Source organism: Enhydra lutris, unplaced genomic scaffold (genome assembly GCF_002288905.1).
Source record: "Enhydra lutris kenyoni isolate GAN:26980312 unplaced genomic scaffold, ASM228890v2 scaffoldscaffold28, whole genome shotgun sequence".
Classification (NCBI taxonomy): Eukaryota; Metazoa; Chordata; class Mammalia; order Carnivora; family Mustelidae; genus Enhydra; species Enhydra lutris.
This window is the reverse complement of record NW_019154112.1, coordinates 2,498,168-2,517,339: the sequence shown is the minus strand read 5'-3', so window position 1 is coordinate 2,517,339 and position 19,172 is coordinate 2,498,168. Positions and strand designations below refer to the sequence as shown.

The 19,172-nt window shown below is 34.3% G+C and overlaps 1 pseudogene; it reads left to right on the top strand.

The window, feature by feature from the left end:
• Positions 1-17,379: 17,379 nt before the first annotated feature.
• LOC111152299 lies at positions 17,380-18,780 on the top strand (annotated as a pseudogene).
• The last annotated feature ends 392 nt before the right edge of the window (positions 18,781-19,172 follow it).

Below are 19,172 nucleotides of genomic sequence, written 5' to 3'. Positions count from 1 at the left end.
CTTATTCTCTTATACTTTAATACAAAATTTTTTAAAAGATAGAGTTATATGAGAATACTGGTGATATTTCTGGTATTTTTATATGCTGCAAAACACATTTTAAAAATTTAAAGTGCTTCTCTTTGCCCATACAGAATTAGATTTATAGAGATTTATAGAATAGAGATTTATAGAATATATAGATTTAATATATAAATATATATAAATCTATAAATCTACATATAGATATAGAATATATAGATAGCATATATCAATATATAGAGAATATATAAATTTATTGATTTATATATATAGGTTATAGAATTATAATATATATATTATAGATATATATATAGATATATACATATCTATAATATAGAGAGTATATAGAATTATAGATAAATCTATATTATAGATAAATCTATAATTCTATATATTATAGATTTATGTAATGGGAGATGATCGAGTTTTGTTGTTGTTGTTATAAGTCTATAAAGTTAATTGAACATAAACTTTTACATTTGTCACAATCACATGAAAGTTAAATAATTTTGAAGTTGTGTGAATTTTATAATGTACTTCATAATTTTTAACCATAAATTATCATTAGAGATAACCATCTTCCATCCTTGGGAGAAATCACAATATTTGTATTTATTTGTTTATGTTTTAGTTTAGAACCTACCCACATATTCCTTATCTGTGATATTCTATAGACTCATACACATGAATTTTGAACTCTGATAATTACCAACTTCAGTTGTATAACTGAAAATGATTAAAATTGTATTTTCATGTTTAACTTAGCAGTCTAACTGTACATACCTTCTTCTCCTCCCTCCAGAAATACCACTAAAATTATAGTAAAAGGATAACATGGGACATAAATTCATACAGATTAACCAAGTCCAGTAAAAGAGAGAGCGAGAGAGGCAAAGATTAACTTCACAAAATTTTTAAAGATTACTAAAAGATAAAAGGAATGTGACCAAAGTATATTTTTGGCTCAAGAATGAAGAGTATTCACATAGATAAAATAATACTGACTATTGATTAACCAAAAATTGTGACTTGATGACTCCAAAAGAAAGAGAGGGAAAGACAGAGTAAGGCTAAGGCCACATCATGCATAATAGTAAATTAATAAATAATCTGTACATTTGAAGAAATATTACTTTAAGAATTTTAAGTAAAAAAAAAAAAAAACAGACAAAAATGACACCAAAACAACATCTAAAAGATTTGGAAGTGTATGCCTCTAAGGGGAGGGAATTGGAGGTTTAAGGGAGTAAGTTAAGAGGTTAATTTTCATAAAAAACCAATACAACTTTTAATTTTTAAAAAATGTACATACATATTTACTGTGAAAAATCAAGTTTTAATGAATTTTGCATTTTGCTGAAAATGAAGACTATTATGAGAACTGTATTCTCCTCTCTATAGAATAACACTTATTTCTCTTATTTGTATTTGTATTTCAGTTAAAACTAAAGAACCATTCAAAATTAAGTTCCTTTTCTGTTTCTCATATCTAAATTTGTACAATATACATTGGACATATATATACATTACATATAAGGTATATATATATATATTACTCAGGCATAAAAAACAATGAAATCTTGCCATTTGCCACAACATAGATGGACCTAGAGGCTATAATGCTAAGTGAAGAAAGTCAATCAGAGAAAGATAAATACCATATGATTTCACTGATATGTGGAATTTAAGAAACAAAACAAATGAACAAAGAAAAAAAGAGAGGGTTGCCTGGGTGGTTCAGTCAGTTAAGCGTCTGCCTTTGACTCCTGTCATGATCCCAGGGAACTAGGATGGAGTCCCACATCGGGCTTCTTGCTCAATGGGGAGTCTGCTTCTTCCTATGCCTGCCTCCCACTGCTTGTGCTCTCTCTCTCTCTCTCTCTAACAAATAAAATCTTAAAAAGAGAGAGAGACAAACCAAGAAACAAACTCTTAACCATAGAGGACAAACTAATGTTACAAGAGGGGAGGTGGGTAGAGGGATGGGTGAAGTAAGTCAAGGGGATTGAAACTACACTCATTGTTATGAGCACTGAATAATGTATAGAATCATTGAATCACTATATTGTACACCTGAAACTAATAATTATGTTAACTATACTGGAATTAAAATTTTAAAAAATTCAAGCCTGGTAAGAAGTCAAAATTTAAGATAGAATTTTAAAAGTCAAGAAAGAGCTCTATAAATATGTTATTTAGAAAAGATGTAGGGGCATCTGGATGGCTCAATTGGTTAAATATCTAATTTAGGCTCAGGTCATGATGTCAGGGTCCTGGGATTGAGTGTGCACACACTGGGCTCTGCACTGAGCAGGAAGTCAGTTTATCCCTCTGCCCTTCCCCCTGCTTCTGTTCTCTCTCTGTCTCTCAAATAAATAAATAAAATCTTAAATAAAAAATAAAAGCAGGTGTAAAAGCACAAGAAAGTAATAACAAAAGAATGTTAAAAGTGGTTCCTGCCAAGGAAGAAAACTGGGAATAAATGGGAGGTGGTCAGATTATTGCAATTTTTCATATGTTTATAAAATGAAATGAGGTTTCAAAATATTTATGTTACTTTCATAAAACTGAATTAAAAATTTTAGAATCATGTGACTTTTTTAAGTGTTCAAAGACAGGATAATTATTATTTTGTGGGGAGATTTATTTATTTAGTAAGGTGCATTTTAAATTCAATTTAGTTAACATATAGTGTAATATTAGTTTGGAGGAGGCATGATTTAGTGATTCATCAGTTGCCTATAACACCCAGTACTCATTACATCAAGTGCCATCCTTAATGCCTATCACCCAATTACTGCATGCCCCCACCCACCACCCCTCCAGCAACATTTAGTTTGTTCCCTACAGTCAAGACTCTCTATGGTTTGCCTCGCTCTCAGTTTTTCTTATTTTACTTTTCTTTCCCTTCCCCTTTTGTTCCTGTTTTTTTCTGAAATTCCACATATGAGTGAAATCATATGGTATTCATCTTTCTCTGACTTATTTTCCTTAGCATAATACCCTATAGTTCCATTCATATTGTTGCAAATGACAAGATTTCATTTTTTAAAAAGATATATTTATTTATTTCAGAGAGAGAGAGCACAGACAAGGGAAAGGTAAGAGGGACAGAGGGACAGACAGAGAGAAGCAGACTTCCTACTGAGTATGGAGCTTGCCAGGGGGCTTGATCTCATCACCCTAAGATCATACCCTAAGCTGAAAACAAGAGACAGGTGCTCAACCAACTAAGCCACCCAGATACCCCAAGATTTTGTTCTTTTTGATGGCTGAGTAATATCCCATTCCATAAATATGTGTGTGTGTGTGTGTGTGTGTGTGTGTGTGTGTGTGTGTGTGTGTAGATATATAGATATATCCATGTATATATGTATGGGAAAATAACCAATAATGCAATTACTGGGTAATATGGTAGTTCTATTTTTAACTATTTGTGGAAACGTCACACTATTTTCTAGAGTGGCTTCACCAGTTTGCATTCCTACCAACAATGTAAGATACAGATTGCACATTCTTACCAGCACATGTTGTTGCTTGTATTGTTGATTTTAGCCAATTGACAGGTGTGAAGTGGTATCTCATTGTAGTTTTGATTTGTATTTCCCTTATGATGAGTAATGTTGACCATTTTTTCATATGACTGTTAAACATTTGGATGTCTTCTTTGGAGAAATGTCTGTTCATGTTTTCTGCCACTTCTTGACTGGACTTTTTGTTTTTGGGTGTTGAGTTTGATAAGTTCTTTATGGATTTGGGATACTACCCGTTTATCTGATATGTTGTTTGAAAATATCTTCCCCCATTCTGTAGGTTACCTTTTAGTTTTATTGATTATTCCCTTTGCTGTGCAAAAGCTTTTTATCCTGATGAAGTCCTAATAGTTCATTTTTGCTTTTGTTTCCCTTGTCTCTGGGTATGTGTCTGGCAAGAAGTTTCTGCAGCCAAGGTCAAAGAGGTTGTTGTCTGTGTTCTAGGATTTTGATGGATTACTATCTCACATTTAGATCTTTCATCCATTTTTAATTTATTTTTTTATATGTTGTAACAGTGTGGTCCAGTTTCATTCTCCTGCATGCTGCTCTTCGGTTATCCCTACACAATTTTTTAAAGAGACCGTCTTTTACTCATTGTATATTCTCTCCCATTTTGTTGAAGATTAGTTGACCATAGAGTTGAGGGTCCATTTCTGAGTTCTTTATTCTATTCTATTGATCTAAGTGTCTGTTTTTGTGTCAGTACCATACCGTGTTGATGATTATAGCTTTGTATTACAAAGCTTGTATTACAAAGCTTTGTATGCCACCAGTTTCAGTTTTCTTTTTTAACATTCCTTTGACTATTTGGAGCCTTTTCTGGTTCCATTCAAATTTTAGGATTGTTTGTTACAGCTCTGTGAAAAAATGCTGATGGTATATATTGATACAGATTGCACTGAATGTGTAGATTGCTTTTGGGACATTTTAACAATATTTGTTCTTCCAGTCCATGAGCATGGAACGTTTTCCCATTTCTTTGTATTTTCTTTCAATTTTTCTACATAGTTTTCATTTTTTTCTAGTTTTCTAAGTACAGTCTTTTACTTCTTTGTTCAGGTTTATTCCTAGGTATCTTATGGGTTTTGGTGCAATTGTAAATGGGATAAATTCCTTGATTTCTCTTTCTGCTTCTTCATTGTTGCTGTATAGAAGTGCAAAAAACTTCTATGCATTGATATTATATTCGTGATTTTGCTGAATTCTTGAATAAGTTCTAGCAATTTTTTCGTGGAGTCTTTCACATTTTTTACATAGAATAACATGTCGTCTGTGAAGAGTGAAAATTTGACTGCTACTTTGTTGATTTGAATGCCTTTTATTTCTTTTTGGTTTTTGATTGCTGAAGCGTAGGATTACTATGTCGAACAACACTGGTGAGAATGAACATCCGTGTCATGTCCCTAACTTTAGGGGAAAAGTTCTCAGGTTTTCCCCACTGAGGATGATTTTCACTTTGGTTCTTTTATATATAGCTTTTATTATATTGAGGTATGTTCCCTCTATCCATACACTGCAGAGAGTTTTTATCAAGAAAGGATGCTGTATTTTGTCAAATGATTTTTCTGCATCTGTTGAAAGGATCATATGGTTCCTGTCCTTTAATTAATGTAGTATATCACACTGATTGATTTGTAATTGTAAAACCACTCTTGTAGCCTAGGAATAAAGCCCACTTAGTTGTGGTGATTAATCCCTTTAATGTACTGTTGGATCCTATTAGCTAGTACCTTGGTGAGAATTTTTGCATCCATGTTCATCAGGGATATTGATCTGTAATTCTCTTTTTTTAGTGGGGTCTGAATCAAGGTAATGATTCATTCATATAATGAATATGCAAGTTTTCCTTCCATTTCAATTTTTTTTTGGAACAGTTTCAGAAGAAACTGGCCCTGGACTATTGTTTGTTGGGATATTTTTGATTACTGTTTCAATCTCCTTACTGGTTATGGGTATTTTCAGATTTTCTTTCTTCCTGCTGGAGTTTTGGTAGTTTATATGTTTCTAGAAATCCATCCATTTCTTCTAGATTGCCTCATTTGTTGGTATATAATTGCTTATAATTACAGTCTTACGTTGTTTGTATTTCTTTGGTGTTTATTGTGATCTCTCTTCTTTCATTCATGATTTTATGTATTTGTGTCCCTTCTGTTTTCCTTTTCATAGCCTGGCTAGGGGTTTATCAGTCTTGTTAAGTTTTTCAAAGAAGCAGCTCCTTGTTTTGTTGATTTGTCCTACTGTGTTTTTTTTTTTTTTTTTCCATTTCTATGTAATTGGTTTCTGCTCTAATCTTTATTATTTCTCTTATCCTTCCAGGTTTAGATTTTATTTGATGCTCTCTTTCCAGCTTCTTTAGGTATAAGTTTAGGTTGTGTTTTTGAGACTTTTCTTGTTCTTTGAGGAAGGCTTGTATTACTATATACTTCTCTCTCAGGACCACCTTTGCTGCATCCCAAATGTTCTGAACTGCCATGTTTTCATTTTCATTTTCATTTTTTTCCATGAATTTTTAAGGCTCTTCTTTGATTTCCTTGTCTTTAGTAGGATGTTCTTTAACCTCTATGTATTTGTGTTCCTTCTAAATTTTCCCCTGTGTTGAGTTCAAGTTTTAAAGCATTGTGATCTGAAATTATGCATGGTATATTCTCAATCATTTTTTTACCACTTGAGTCCTGATTTATGATCCATATGTGGTCTAATCTGGAGAATGTTCCATGTGTACTCAAAAATAATGTGTATTCTGCTACTTTAGGTTGAAATGCTCTGAATAAATCTGTTAAGGCCATGTTGTCCAGTGTGTTATTCAAAGCCCTGGCTTCCTTGTTATCTTTTGCTTAGATGATATATCTATTGCTGTGAGTAGGGTGTTAAAGTCTCCTGCTATTATTGTATTATTAGTAATGTGTTTGTATGTAATGTAGTAATGTGTAATGTGTGTAAATTTAGTTTTGTTATTAATTGGTTTATAGAATTGGCTGTTCCCAAGTTAGGGACATAAGTGTTTACAATTGTTAAATCTTCTTGTTGGATAGATCCCTTTATTATGCTGTAGTACCCTTCTTCATTTCTTATTACAGTTTTTGATTTAAAATCTAGTTCATCTTATATAAGGATTGCTATGCCAGCTTTCTTGTGATGCCTGTTAGCATGTTAAATCCTTCTCCATCCCCCTCACTTTTGATCCGGATGTGCCTTAGGGTCTATAATGAATCTGTCATAAGCAGCATAACAACGGTCTTGTTTTTTTATCCATTCTGATACCCTGTCTTTTTGATTGGAGCATTTAGTCCATTTAGCTTCAGAATAGTTAGTGAAAGATATGGATTTTGTGCCATTGCATTATTTGTAAAGTTGCTCTTTCTATAAATTGTCTCTGTTCCTTTCTGGTCTTTGTTACTTCTGGGCTCTCCCTTTGCTCAAAGGATCCCCTTTAATATTTCTTGCAGGGCTGTGGGTTAGTGTTTACTAATTTCTTTAGTTTTTGTTTGTCTTGGAAACCCTTTCCCTCTCCTTCTATTTTGAATGGCAGCTTTACTGGATAAAGTATTCTTGGCTCCATATTTTCCCCATTTAGCACATTGAAGATATCATGCCAGTTCTTTCTGGCCTGCCAGGTCTCTCTGGACAGGTCTGCTGCCAGCCTTATTTGTCTACCCTTGTAGATTAAGGATCTGTCTCCCAAGCTGCTTTCAGAATTCCCTTTTTGTAATTTGCAATTTTCTCTGTGATATGTTCAGATGTTGGCCCGTTTTTGTTGATTTTTTAGGAGAGTTCTCTGTGCTTCCTAGATTTGAATGCTTGTTTCCTTCCCCAGATTAGGGAAGTTCTCAGCTATAATTTGTTCAAATAAACCTTCTGCCTTGTTTTTCTTGTTCTTATTCTTCTGGGGCTATTGTGATATGGATATTATTTTGCTTATGAAATCACTGAGTCTACCTTTGATCTAATAGTTTTCCTACACTCTTCTTTTCAGCTTCATTATTTTCCATAGTTTCATTTTCTGTATCACCCATTAGGTCACCTGCTTAATTTATCTTCATTTTTATGGCCTCCACTTGGGACTGTATCTTGGTTATAGTATTTTTAATTTCAGCTAGTCTAGATGTTAGTTCTTTTATCTCTATAGCAAGGGATTTGCTAGTGTCTTCTATAATTTTTTCAACCCCAACTAGCATCCTTATAACTATTGTTTTAAATTCTAGTTCAGACATCTTACTTATAGCCATATTGATTAAATACCTGACTGTAAGTATTATCTCCTATTCTTTCTTTTGAGGTGAATTTCTCCATCTTATCAGTTTTGTCTAGATGGGAAAATTTGTCTGGAAAAGAAAAAACAAAAGTAAAAATAAACAAACAAACAAACAGCAACATCAGTAACAAAACTAGATCCCTGGTGTTTTTGATCTGCTTGTTTAAAAAAACTAGATCCCAAAATAAGAATGAAAGAAAAAGAAAAGAAAAACTACATATGTGAATTTATATATAAACATTCACACACACACGCATGTATAGTATATGCATGTATATACTATATATATGTGTGTATTCTATATATATCATATATGTATGCATGTAGTATATGTATAGATATGTATATAACAAACATATCTATATATGTATATATAGTGTAGTATAGTATACATATACAGTATAGTTAACTATATGTATGTATTTGTGTGTATGTATGTGTATGTATATGTATGTGCACGTGTGTATATATATGTAAATGTGTATATGTGTTTGTACTACATGTGTATACATATCCATGTACTATATATTTGTATGTGTGTATACAGTACATGCATTTTACATTACATGAATTTTACTATACATGTAATAAGTAGTATGTTTACTACACATGTAGTAAATAGTATTTATAGTAAAAAGTATGTATACTACATATGTATGTATATATACAGTAAAACACAATGTGTTGTATATATAGTAAAATACAATGAAAAGAAAAAAATAAAGAATATATGAAAATAAAAGAAAAAAAGAATTGAAAAAATAAGAAAATAAGTAAAAAGAAAAAAAAGAATAAAGAATGAAAGTACAAAGAAAGTTAGATCCTATTTTCCCCTAGAGCTGAAACTTTCAGCCCTCCATGATTAGTAAACTTGGTATGAGCAAGTTGTTCATACTGGTCTTCTGGAGTAGGGGTCTGTTGTGATTCTCAGGTATACTTAGCCTAGTGGAAATGTGTCACCAGGGCACAGGGTGTCAAGTTTCAGTGTAAGCCACTCCAGAACCCACTAGGTGGCAATGTTTCGTTTCCTGAAAGCTTTAAGTGGGGATGGGTGGCATGAATATGGGGATGCCCCCTGGGTTTCCATCAGAACTCTGTTCACCCTGTTTGTAACTGAGCATTTTTATCTGTCACATGAGTTTTAAAAATCCAAATTTTAGAGACTCCCAGGTGTGGGCTCATGCTCTTCCTCCCGGGGAGGGTCTCACCATGCTTCTGCCTTTTGCTGGACCCATCCTGGCAAAGTGTTCCCGTGACCATGCAGCAGTTTGCAGTTTATGGCAAAACAAAGTGGAAATCTGGCACCTAGGCTCACTGTTTTCAGCTGACTTCCATGCTACTATGCCTGCAAACAGGGAAGCACTTAGGCACCTCTCATTCTTCTTGTGACCCAGAGGAACGTCAGATCACAATGTCACACCTGTGATTCTGCCCTACTCACCACCTGAGCACCTTTAAGCCACACAGTCCCCCAGTGTAGCAGACTTTCAAAAGTTCCAATTTTATGACCCACTGCTTACACTACTCTGTGGTAGCCTCCTTAAGCAGGTTCCCTCCCTGCTGCTATATCTTCCACTGCCATATGCACAGCTGTATCACACTGGATTCAAGTCCCTGCACTTTCTACCTTCCAAAGGCAGTTACTTTTCTATTTGTAGACTTGCAGATCTCCCATTGATTTCTTGGGTATTCAGAATGATTTGATAACTATCTAGCTGTATTCAAAGGACACAACAAACTTAGGGTCCCCCTATTCCTCTGTCATCTTCAGGAAAGCGGCTGTGAATTTTTAATCTTTTGCATTTTAGAGGATTTACAGAAAAGTCTAGTCTCCTTTTAGACCAAAAATGCCTACATCTTTATGCACTGTGTTTCAGTAAAAACAACAGAACCCAGATAAGTTTCCTTCCAAGTATACTTTCATCTTCTACAGTGTCTGGGGGCTTTACTTTCTAACCTTCCAGGTGCTTAATATTCACTCCTATCTCCTCATTCCCCACAATTCTGCTATATTGGTGTATTTTAGTATAATCATTTCTTACTTATAAAATACTGTGGAATAACATTGTTCTCTAAAAAGGTTTCTAAAAAACATCAACATAAATCAACACTTACCATTCAGAAAACATATGTGTATTAATAGAAAAAATAATAAAAAGGAAAGTTTTTAGGGATATGAGAAACTACTCAACAGTTGAGAAAAGTGAAGGCTTTTCTCTCCATGAAAAGAGCTCTATCCATGTACTCTTCCTGCACTCTTTCCAAACTAAGGTCCCTGGAATCCCTTAATGGGTTGGCTCAGAGTCACATGGGGTGCCAATCTCTTACTATATGGTAATCATTCATGGAGAAGTAACTGACTTTCTGTAAATGTCCCTTTTTATGTTTATACTAGAGGAATATTAGAAGTGGTTATTGATCACCAAAATACAACACTAATCTTTCAGGGCTAATTATGTGTATTTCTTTTTTTCTCTTTTAGAAACCTGTCCAACCTATAGCAGTAAGTTGCTCAAGTCTTTCTCAATTTTGGTGTGTTTCAGTCTTTTGAAACATATGAGAACCATTGCACATCCAAATCATTTCTATTCTGGCTCTGAATGATCCAAGACACATGGTTCTCTATTTCCTTTAGTTTCACATTATGTAAAGTCCTCTGCATTTATTGAGAATATTTGAGAGACAATCCCAGTGACTGAACAAATGAATAGAAGGAAGAGAAATATCTCCAAAGGTTGTTTGTAGTAGGTTATTAATTGAACTGAAAAACTTTACAAAATAATGAGGATGGAATAAAAAGAAGAAGAAGAAAGACTTGAAAATAAGAAGAACAAGAGCGAAATAAAAAAACAAGAGCAGAAAATTTGTGAGGGAGACAGATTTTAACAAACAGTCTTCAAAAGCTGGAAGAAAAAAAAGAAAAGGATGATAACCCCTTTCGCAATATAGGCCGTAACACCACAGACTCTGTTATGAAGGATTCGATGGTCCTATGAAAAGAATATTGTCAACATGGTCTACTTTCACCATGTTTTAGATGGAAGAGATTTTAAAATGTGTTTTATTTTTAAGTATCTGTAACTTTCAATAACTTCCAATAACTTCCCTTTTTTATTGATTTATGTAGTAGAATGCTCTGAACATTGTATAAAAGAGCAGCATTTTTGCACAAAAGATTTAGAACACAAGTCTCCTCCCTCTGTTGATATGTAATTGATGTATTTAGAAAGTAAAAAGAGCTCTGACGTGAAAGGGTAAATGCCCTGACAAGGTTGAAAATAGTTCCTAAACAACAAAAATTAGCATTTCACACATTTCTGTATTTAGAGACAGAAGATAGAAAATAATGACAGAAGAAATAGTGGGTAGAAAGCCGAGATATAGTGAAATTTTTTTTTTTAGTTCATTGTAAGGTGTTTTGTTTTGTTTTAAACTCCAGGCTAAAAAAATAAGGTGAAAAACTAGAAAAAGCTACCCCCCATCCCAGTACCCCACAGGATCTACCAAACTGAATGCTCATAGAAACCTAAGAATTAGAACTATTCTTACATTAAAGTCAGAGGTGCTGTCCTCAGCACATGCTCTTACCACTGAGTATCTCTGATGAGGAGTCACTCCCTGAAGTTGAACATGTTTCCAAGGCAAAGACTAGATAAGATGTGGGTAACTGATCTGGAAAACAGAACCTCATTAATTTTCATTCTCAAATACGGTTTTCTAAAAGCCTTCAAGGGAATTGCTTTAATTTTCTATTTTCACTTCTGTAGAAATTTAAATTTAGGTTTAGGTACTTTCACCTCTTTTGGTTACCCGTAACCAGAATATCGTTTAACTGTTTATAAATATTTATCAAATGAAAAACCCATTCATAACAAAAATGAAGAGTAAAACAGGAAGGACTAAAACAAAATTCAGTACCATGGTTAATTCAAGCAAGAACTGGACACATATAATGGGCAAAAATGCAATCAGAGAAGACACATGGTTAGGGGAACCTGGATCTGGGTAGACAGACATTATTCTTTAAACTATGTACAAATATATCTAAACTCTTATATATGCATGATATATTTCATAGTGAAATATTTCCTTAATTCCAGAGATATAGGAAGATTAAATCAGCAATCTCATTAGAATGATTTTAGTGGCTTTTCATCAAAAACAATAAATGGATAACTATGTATGTGGGGCAATGAGAGTGGAGAGAAAAATAGAAAAGGACAGAACAATATGAGAACAAGACAAAAAGAGATGATAAAGGAAGTAAGGTTAAATAAATGTTAATGTAGTGATGTTTGAATAAAAGCAGGTAAACAACGATGGTGTCCCTAGAAAGAGAGGGATGGAGAGAAAGAAGAAAGGGAAAGGATATGAATTAAGCACCTAATAAGAAAAGAGAACTTTGTTATGGTTCCCTAAAATTCAATATAATGCTGTCATATGCCTCATTTTACAGTTAAGAAAACATGCATATTGAGGTTAAATAACATATTCAAATCCACACAGCTGTTAAGAAAAGCCAGGATTGAAATCTGATCAAATTAATTCAAAATTCACACTCTTCTGCTTTTTTAGCTTTCCCCCTTTAACCATAGCCTGCAGTCCCATCCCTTTCACAAGTATATGCAGCTACTCTGTGACCAACATTTGTCCTTAACTATTCTTCTGTCACTGAATAACCTGTAACATTTATTTGTGTGTGTTTAATTTCATCAACTACACCTCATTCATTCTTCTCCTTTTTTTTGCATTTAATATCTCTAAAGATCTATCCATGTTGCTATATATCCATACATCCCACATGTTGCTTCTAGCTCTATAAAGTATTGCAGAGAATGCCTCTCTCACAATTCCATTCTCCTGGTAGTAGACAAATTATGATCATAGTCCAATACACTAATGTCACCAAAAACACTATAATTGGACATCCTAATAAGTGATCCTTTGTGGACTTGAGTTAGAATTCCTTGAGATCTATATTCAGCAAACTGGTCTCTAGCTCATACAGCGTATGCCAGATAATTTCCAAAATTACTGTACAATTTATATTCCCACCTACCATCCATGACTGTCAACCCACATTCCTACCAATACCTACCACACCACTTGCAATTCATGTGGAAGAAAGGCATATCAATGTCACTTTAAGTTGTACACTTCTGGTCCCAGTGGTGACACTTCATCACATACTTGTTAATCACCCCATTTTCCTTTTTGTGAGCTTTAATTTGTGTTACTTAGCTTTTCTATTGAATTTTGTGTCTTTTTCTTATTGGTTTTCAGGTGCCACACATACATCTGAATTATTTTCCGGATTTTAGATATTACAAATATCTTCATCCAGTCTGTCATTATCTCTGAAATCTGTTTATTATGTGTTTCATTGAACAAAAATCCTAAAATATGATACAATCAAATATATCAGATTTTCACAATGTAGTTTGGTTTTACCCAACCTCAACCTCATGAAGATATTCTTCTGCAATTTCCTCCATTACTTTTACATTTTGCTTTTTTTTTTAATGCATCTACTAGTGCCCCTCCCATTGTACCATGCTGTATCCCCTCCCTATCCCCTGCTAAAGAAACATTCTCCCATTACAATCAGGCTTTCTTCCATAAAAGATGAGCTTAACAATTCCCAAAATGAAAACAAACAAAAAACAAGAAACCAACAAAAAACAATTCTCCAAATGTATCAACTCTTTAAGAAAGGTTGAGAAGAAAGAATGAGTAGCACTTCTTTCTCTGTCTTCCTAAAACACCTCGTCCACAATTCTATTGGGGTACTGACTACACTAGTGTAATTATTTATTAAGATGGCTGACTCCTTTTGTAGGAATTTCCTCTGAAAGAAAGAAAGGAAAGAAACAAAGAAAAAAGAAAGAAAGAAAGAAAGGTTGACTTACATGAAGACTGTAGAGAACAACAAAGCTAGATTCCAGTTCCAGGTTTACCATTAAAGAAAATAAGCGAAATGGGACTATAATATTACAAGGGGAAAAAAAGTCTAAAGACTCAGACCAATACTGAGATGATGGTGCCAAATTCACCAAAAAAAAAAAAAAAAAAAAAAAAAAAAAAAAAAGTTTTCAAAGCAAGACTAGATCCTGGATTGTTGGGGACAGCTCCTGGCTCCACTAATTATCAGCTGTGTGACGTTGGGTAATTTCTATGGGCAGAATCTTCATCATAGTGTTGCTGAAGATTAAATAATTTCAATCACATAAAGCCCTTATATAAGTGTTTGGCACATGGTAATTTAATCAACCAAATGACCTGATATTATTTAGTGCTTGAAGATAATTTAAGCCTAAACAAAGTTCTTATCAAGCATGTTAGTAAACCACACCACACTCACTTGCTTATATTTTATTTTAGGCCAACATTCAGCAATCAGAGGTAAGTTTTGCATCATTTTCAGAAGATCAAAGTTAATTTAGAGTTACTGGTGATTAACTTTTAATTGAAAACAACTGGTTTGTAGAAAGAATAAATGAAGAAATGTATTGTTATATCAAAAGAACTGATTTGTCTATTTAAAAAAAAAGTAAATGTCCATACTAGGGCAAAAAAAAAAAAAATACCAACATGTTAAGTAAAATGCAGTGGATTCAGGGAGGGAATCAGTCATTGAATTAAAAGCATGGAAGGAAGAAGGAACTAAAGAGATGTATAAACTTTATACACAGTACACTAAATGTCAGTTAAAGGATAAAATATTGAGAAGGAAGTAAATGTAAGAATAATCCATAGACCTATGTTTCTGCTAGAACTTCCAAAATAAAAGCTCACTAGCTGGCTCAGAAGCTAGATGTTAAAATAACACAAAGAAGAGTTTTGGGTAAGCCTATGATAGTAGGTCAAACCATTTTCCTTTTTTTATTTTTGTTCTCCAGGAGCTGTTCAGAAAATCCCCAGTAAGTTACCTCTGCAAGTACTATCTGGAAAAATATGAGCATAAAGATCTTTTGATAAATAAGCCTGGCTGTAGCCATAATCAATTTTGCAATCTCATTGTTATTATTTCATTTTCTGCATTCCCCTTATAATAGTAGGCCTTTTTTAGAGACACCTGACAATTTGCAGAAAAGCTTAAAGGAATTTGTTATATGACTATCACAAAATAAATTAAAATCCTTTTCAAAACAAAATATAGAAGGGAACTATAAAGAAGACAAGAGTTAAGTTTTGAAAGAAAATTAGAGTGATAGATACTACTGTAATATGCCACCTTCCTAAAAGATTTGAATATTTCATTGCCCTGGATAAGAAAGATACAATACACAAAGAATAACCTGTCTCAACAGAGGTCCTTGAAGCAGAACATTAAAATATCTAGGATTAATCGGATATTAAAAGGATCTTTCATTAAACACAAATAATTTCAACTGTACTAAAATTCCCTTGACTTTTCTTTTTGGAGGCACCCTCTAAAAATTGCATAAGTGAGCATTTTGTTCTAACTCAAAACCTAGAGAATTTTCTTTATTGGATATATTTTCATATACTACACAATATTCATGTCTTTATTTTTCCCTCTGTTTTAAAGAACCTGCATCATCCATTAGTAAGTTCCTTTTGGAATCCTAAAATCCATAGAATGTAAGCTAGTTTTACTCTCTATTGCTATTACAGTGTCAATGGTTCAAAATCTCATGCTAATATTTCTCTATGCTTTCTCTGTGATACAGATAAATAACTGATGAAAGATTAAGAATCAAAAATTAATACATTGTACTCATTAAATGAAATATTATTACCAAACCAGTCTTTGATACTGAATCCAATGTGATATTCACAAGCATAAACAAAGAGATGGGGAAAGTTAATAAAAGTGTAATAGGAAGGGAAATTAAGAGGTATAACTTCTTGACTGGTTCAAAAATGGTATAAGCCTATTGCAATAGACAATAATGTATGAGCTTGATAGGCTCCAGAAAGACCATTTGCTTTGCTCTTCTACCAAAGTAAGGAGACCCAAACCCCAAACTCCAGGTCTTCCCTTAGAACACAACAGGGACACCTACAACACAGACTATGTAGAAATGTTACAATCAATACTATTGCAAATTTGACCTACCAAAAATGCATCATTTTTTAGGTCAACAACTTTTCTATTGGCAAATGGTAGAACATGTAAAGTTAATTCACCCAACATAAAAGTCAAACTAAACATTTGGAGAATGTTTAAGCCTCAAAAATCACTAAATGAATTCCAATTTTAGGTACTATGATATACATTTTTTTAATTTTTATTTTTTATTTTATTATTATTTTAGTCACCATACAGTACCATATATTTCTTAATACGCATTTCATGAGCATAAACAAATCAGAGATGCTCTACAAAAACATTTTTTCATTTCTAAATTCAGTTACCTCTAGATTTAAAGATAAGTAACAAGTTTCCAAAATAATTACTCATGTGTTTTAGCCCCAAATTCCAATTTGGGCATTACTAAGAATATAAAACAAAGGAAAAGAAAATAATTTCTGAAAATATATTTACAACTATGTAATTATGGCTACAATCTCAGATACAGACCAGATACTTAGCCATAGAAAGATTGTTTGTTAATAAGATAATACATAACATTATAATTAGAACTGACAATATTTTTTTTCACTGAATCAGGATTTGCTGAACCAATTGGTAAGTCTTTTTCTTTTCTTCAACTATTATATCTTTTAGTTTAAATGATAGTCTGGAATTATGGCTATAGTTTATTTTTTAACTTAGATATACAACATGATATTAGTTTTAGGCATACCATATAATGATTGAATATTTTTATACATTTCGAAATGATCACCACAATATGTATACTTAACATTGATCAGCATAAATAATGACAATTTTTTTTCTTGTGATAAACATTTTTAAGACCTACTTTCTTAGCACTTTCAAATATACCAGGGAGTATTATTTTAAGTTTTTCTGGAAAGAAAGAGAGAGTATGGAGGGCAGGGGGAGAGAAAGAGAAAATCTTAATCAGGCTCCACACCTAGCATGGAGTCTAATGCAGGGCTCAATCTTACAACCCTGGTGTCATGAGGCACTCAAATGACTAAGCCACTCAGGGACCCCACCATAAGTATTATTAACTGCACTCACCATTCTGTATATTACATACCCATGACTTCTTTATTTTTATAGTTAGAGATTTGTACTTTTTAACGACTTTCACCCATTTTACCCTCTACCCACCTCAATTCTGTCAACCACAGTATGTTCTCTGTATCCAAGAATTTGGGTTTTTGTTTGTCCAGGTTCCTCATATAAGTGAGATCACACATAATTTGTCTTTCTCTGACTTATTTCATTGAGCATAATTCCCTTAAAGTCCATCCGTATTGCTGTACATGCAATATTTCCATCTTTTTATGGCTGAAAACCATTCCACTGTGTGTGTGTGTGTGTGCACATGCATGCACACACATGCACCACATTTTCTTTTTTTAGCTGGAGCTCCCCTTGCAAATTTATTTTTCAAAGTACTGGTGAGCGCCAGAGTTTTGAACAAAGCTGCTGAAGGTGGAGTACGCGTCCTCACCGTGGTCGCCTGGATGCAGTTCGCCAGGGCCGTACCCTCCCTTGAGGAGCTGGACTACCACTTCAAGTACAGCGACCTTCAGAACATAAGAATTTAGCCAAGAATCTGGGCATCTGGGCTAACCTGAGGGTAGACAAATTGCTAAAAGCCTTCAAAGCCCACCTTAAACATGAGGAAAAAATAAATGAGAATCAGAACGTGGCAGATGAATGTCTTTCTTTCCGTGATGGAAGTCAGACCTCTGCATTATCCTGTGATGAGGCTGAACTGCAGGGCTGTGGCCAGGAACAAGCTGAGAGGGAGCCATCTGGTCATGGCACCAAAACCAGGAGAAGGTGCAAGACAGTCCTCAGGAACCCTGACACCCAGTATCATTCAGAGATAAAAGTAAGTGATCACACTGAATTCCAGAATCAAGAGAAGCAGGAACACCAAGATCTCAGAACAGTTGCAGAAGTGCCTTCACTACCAGATGGGAGCCAAGGAGAGGAGAATGCCATTTCCTCAGGACAAAGAAGAAGAAATGGTAATGAAGATTTGAAGGTACCTTCAGAAGGAAAGAAGTCTCTCTACACAGATGGGCTTTCCAAACCTGGAAAAAGCAAAAGAACTATAAGCACAACTCCAAACTTTAAGAAGCTTCATGAGGCTCGTTTTAAGGAAATGGAATCCATCGATCAATATATTGACAGAAGAAAGAAAAACATTGAAGAACACAATGCATTTCATGAACTGAAGAAGCAGCTGGTCACCAAGGGCACAGTGGTGATTCCAGTTCCTCTCCGGGTAAGACTCCCCTTGGCTTGTATTCCCACCAACCAGCACCGCTCACAGGGCCCACCACTGGGCGCTGCGGGCAGGAGCACCTTGTGTGGGAAGGGCTCTGCCAAGCGTTCTGAGCTCTGGGGAACTAAAACTAACGTCAGGTTTTCAGCTGCTACCAAAGATAATGAGCATAATCAATGACCAAGACTCAAGCCAGAAAGTCTCCACATGTGACCATATCTGGGAGTACCCCCAAAAGGCCAGACTGTGCTCAGGCTATACAAGATAAAGACCACAACCGGGAATTCTGCTTCTGTTGTTACACCATTCAAGCTGACAACTCAGGCAGCACAGACTCCAGTCTCCAGCAAGAAGCCAGTGTTTGATCTCAAAGCAAGTCTGTCTCGTCCCCTCAACTATGAGCCCCACAAAGGCAAACTGAAACCACGGGGTCAATCTAAAGAAAATAATTCTCTGAAGGAACATGTAAACAGAGTTAGTTTCCACAAAAAAAAAAAAAAAAAAAAACTTGCAAACAACCTCCTCTCCAAACTAGGGAGGAACAATGGAAACAACATGAGCAAAGACGAAGGAGAAGAAAGCAAAGGTTTTAGGAGCTCAGAGAGGCCTCGTAATGGCTGAAGATTAATTTTTTTAACATCCTGTAAATAGTATTTTATTCTGAACCCTTTCTTTAGTGTAAATATTTTTTTCTACTGTCTTCCCCACTTTAGTCAAAAGACTTTTCTGCTTTGTTCACTATCTACGTAGTGTTGGTGGTTCTCTTCACATGCTACATCCCTGAAAAGATGTTACTAACCTTAAAGCTCACAGATTCTTTCAAATGTTTTTTTTTGTTGTTTTTTTTTTGTTTGCTTTTAAAGATTTTATTTATTTATTTGTCAGAGAGAGAGAGCACGCGCATGAGCACAGGCAGACAGAGTAGCAGGCAGAGGGAGAAGCAGGCTCCCTGTTGAGCAAGGAGCCCCATGCAGGACTCAATCCCAGGATGCTGGGATCATGACCCGAGCCAAAGACAGC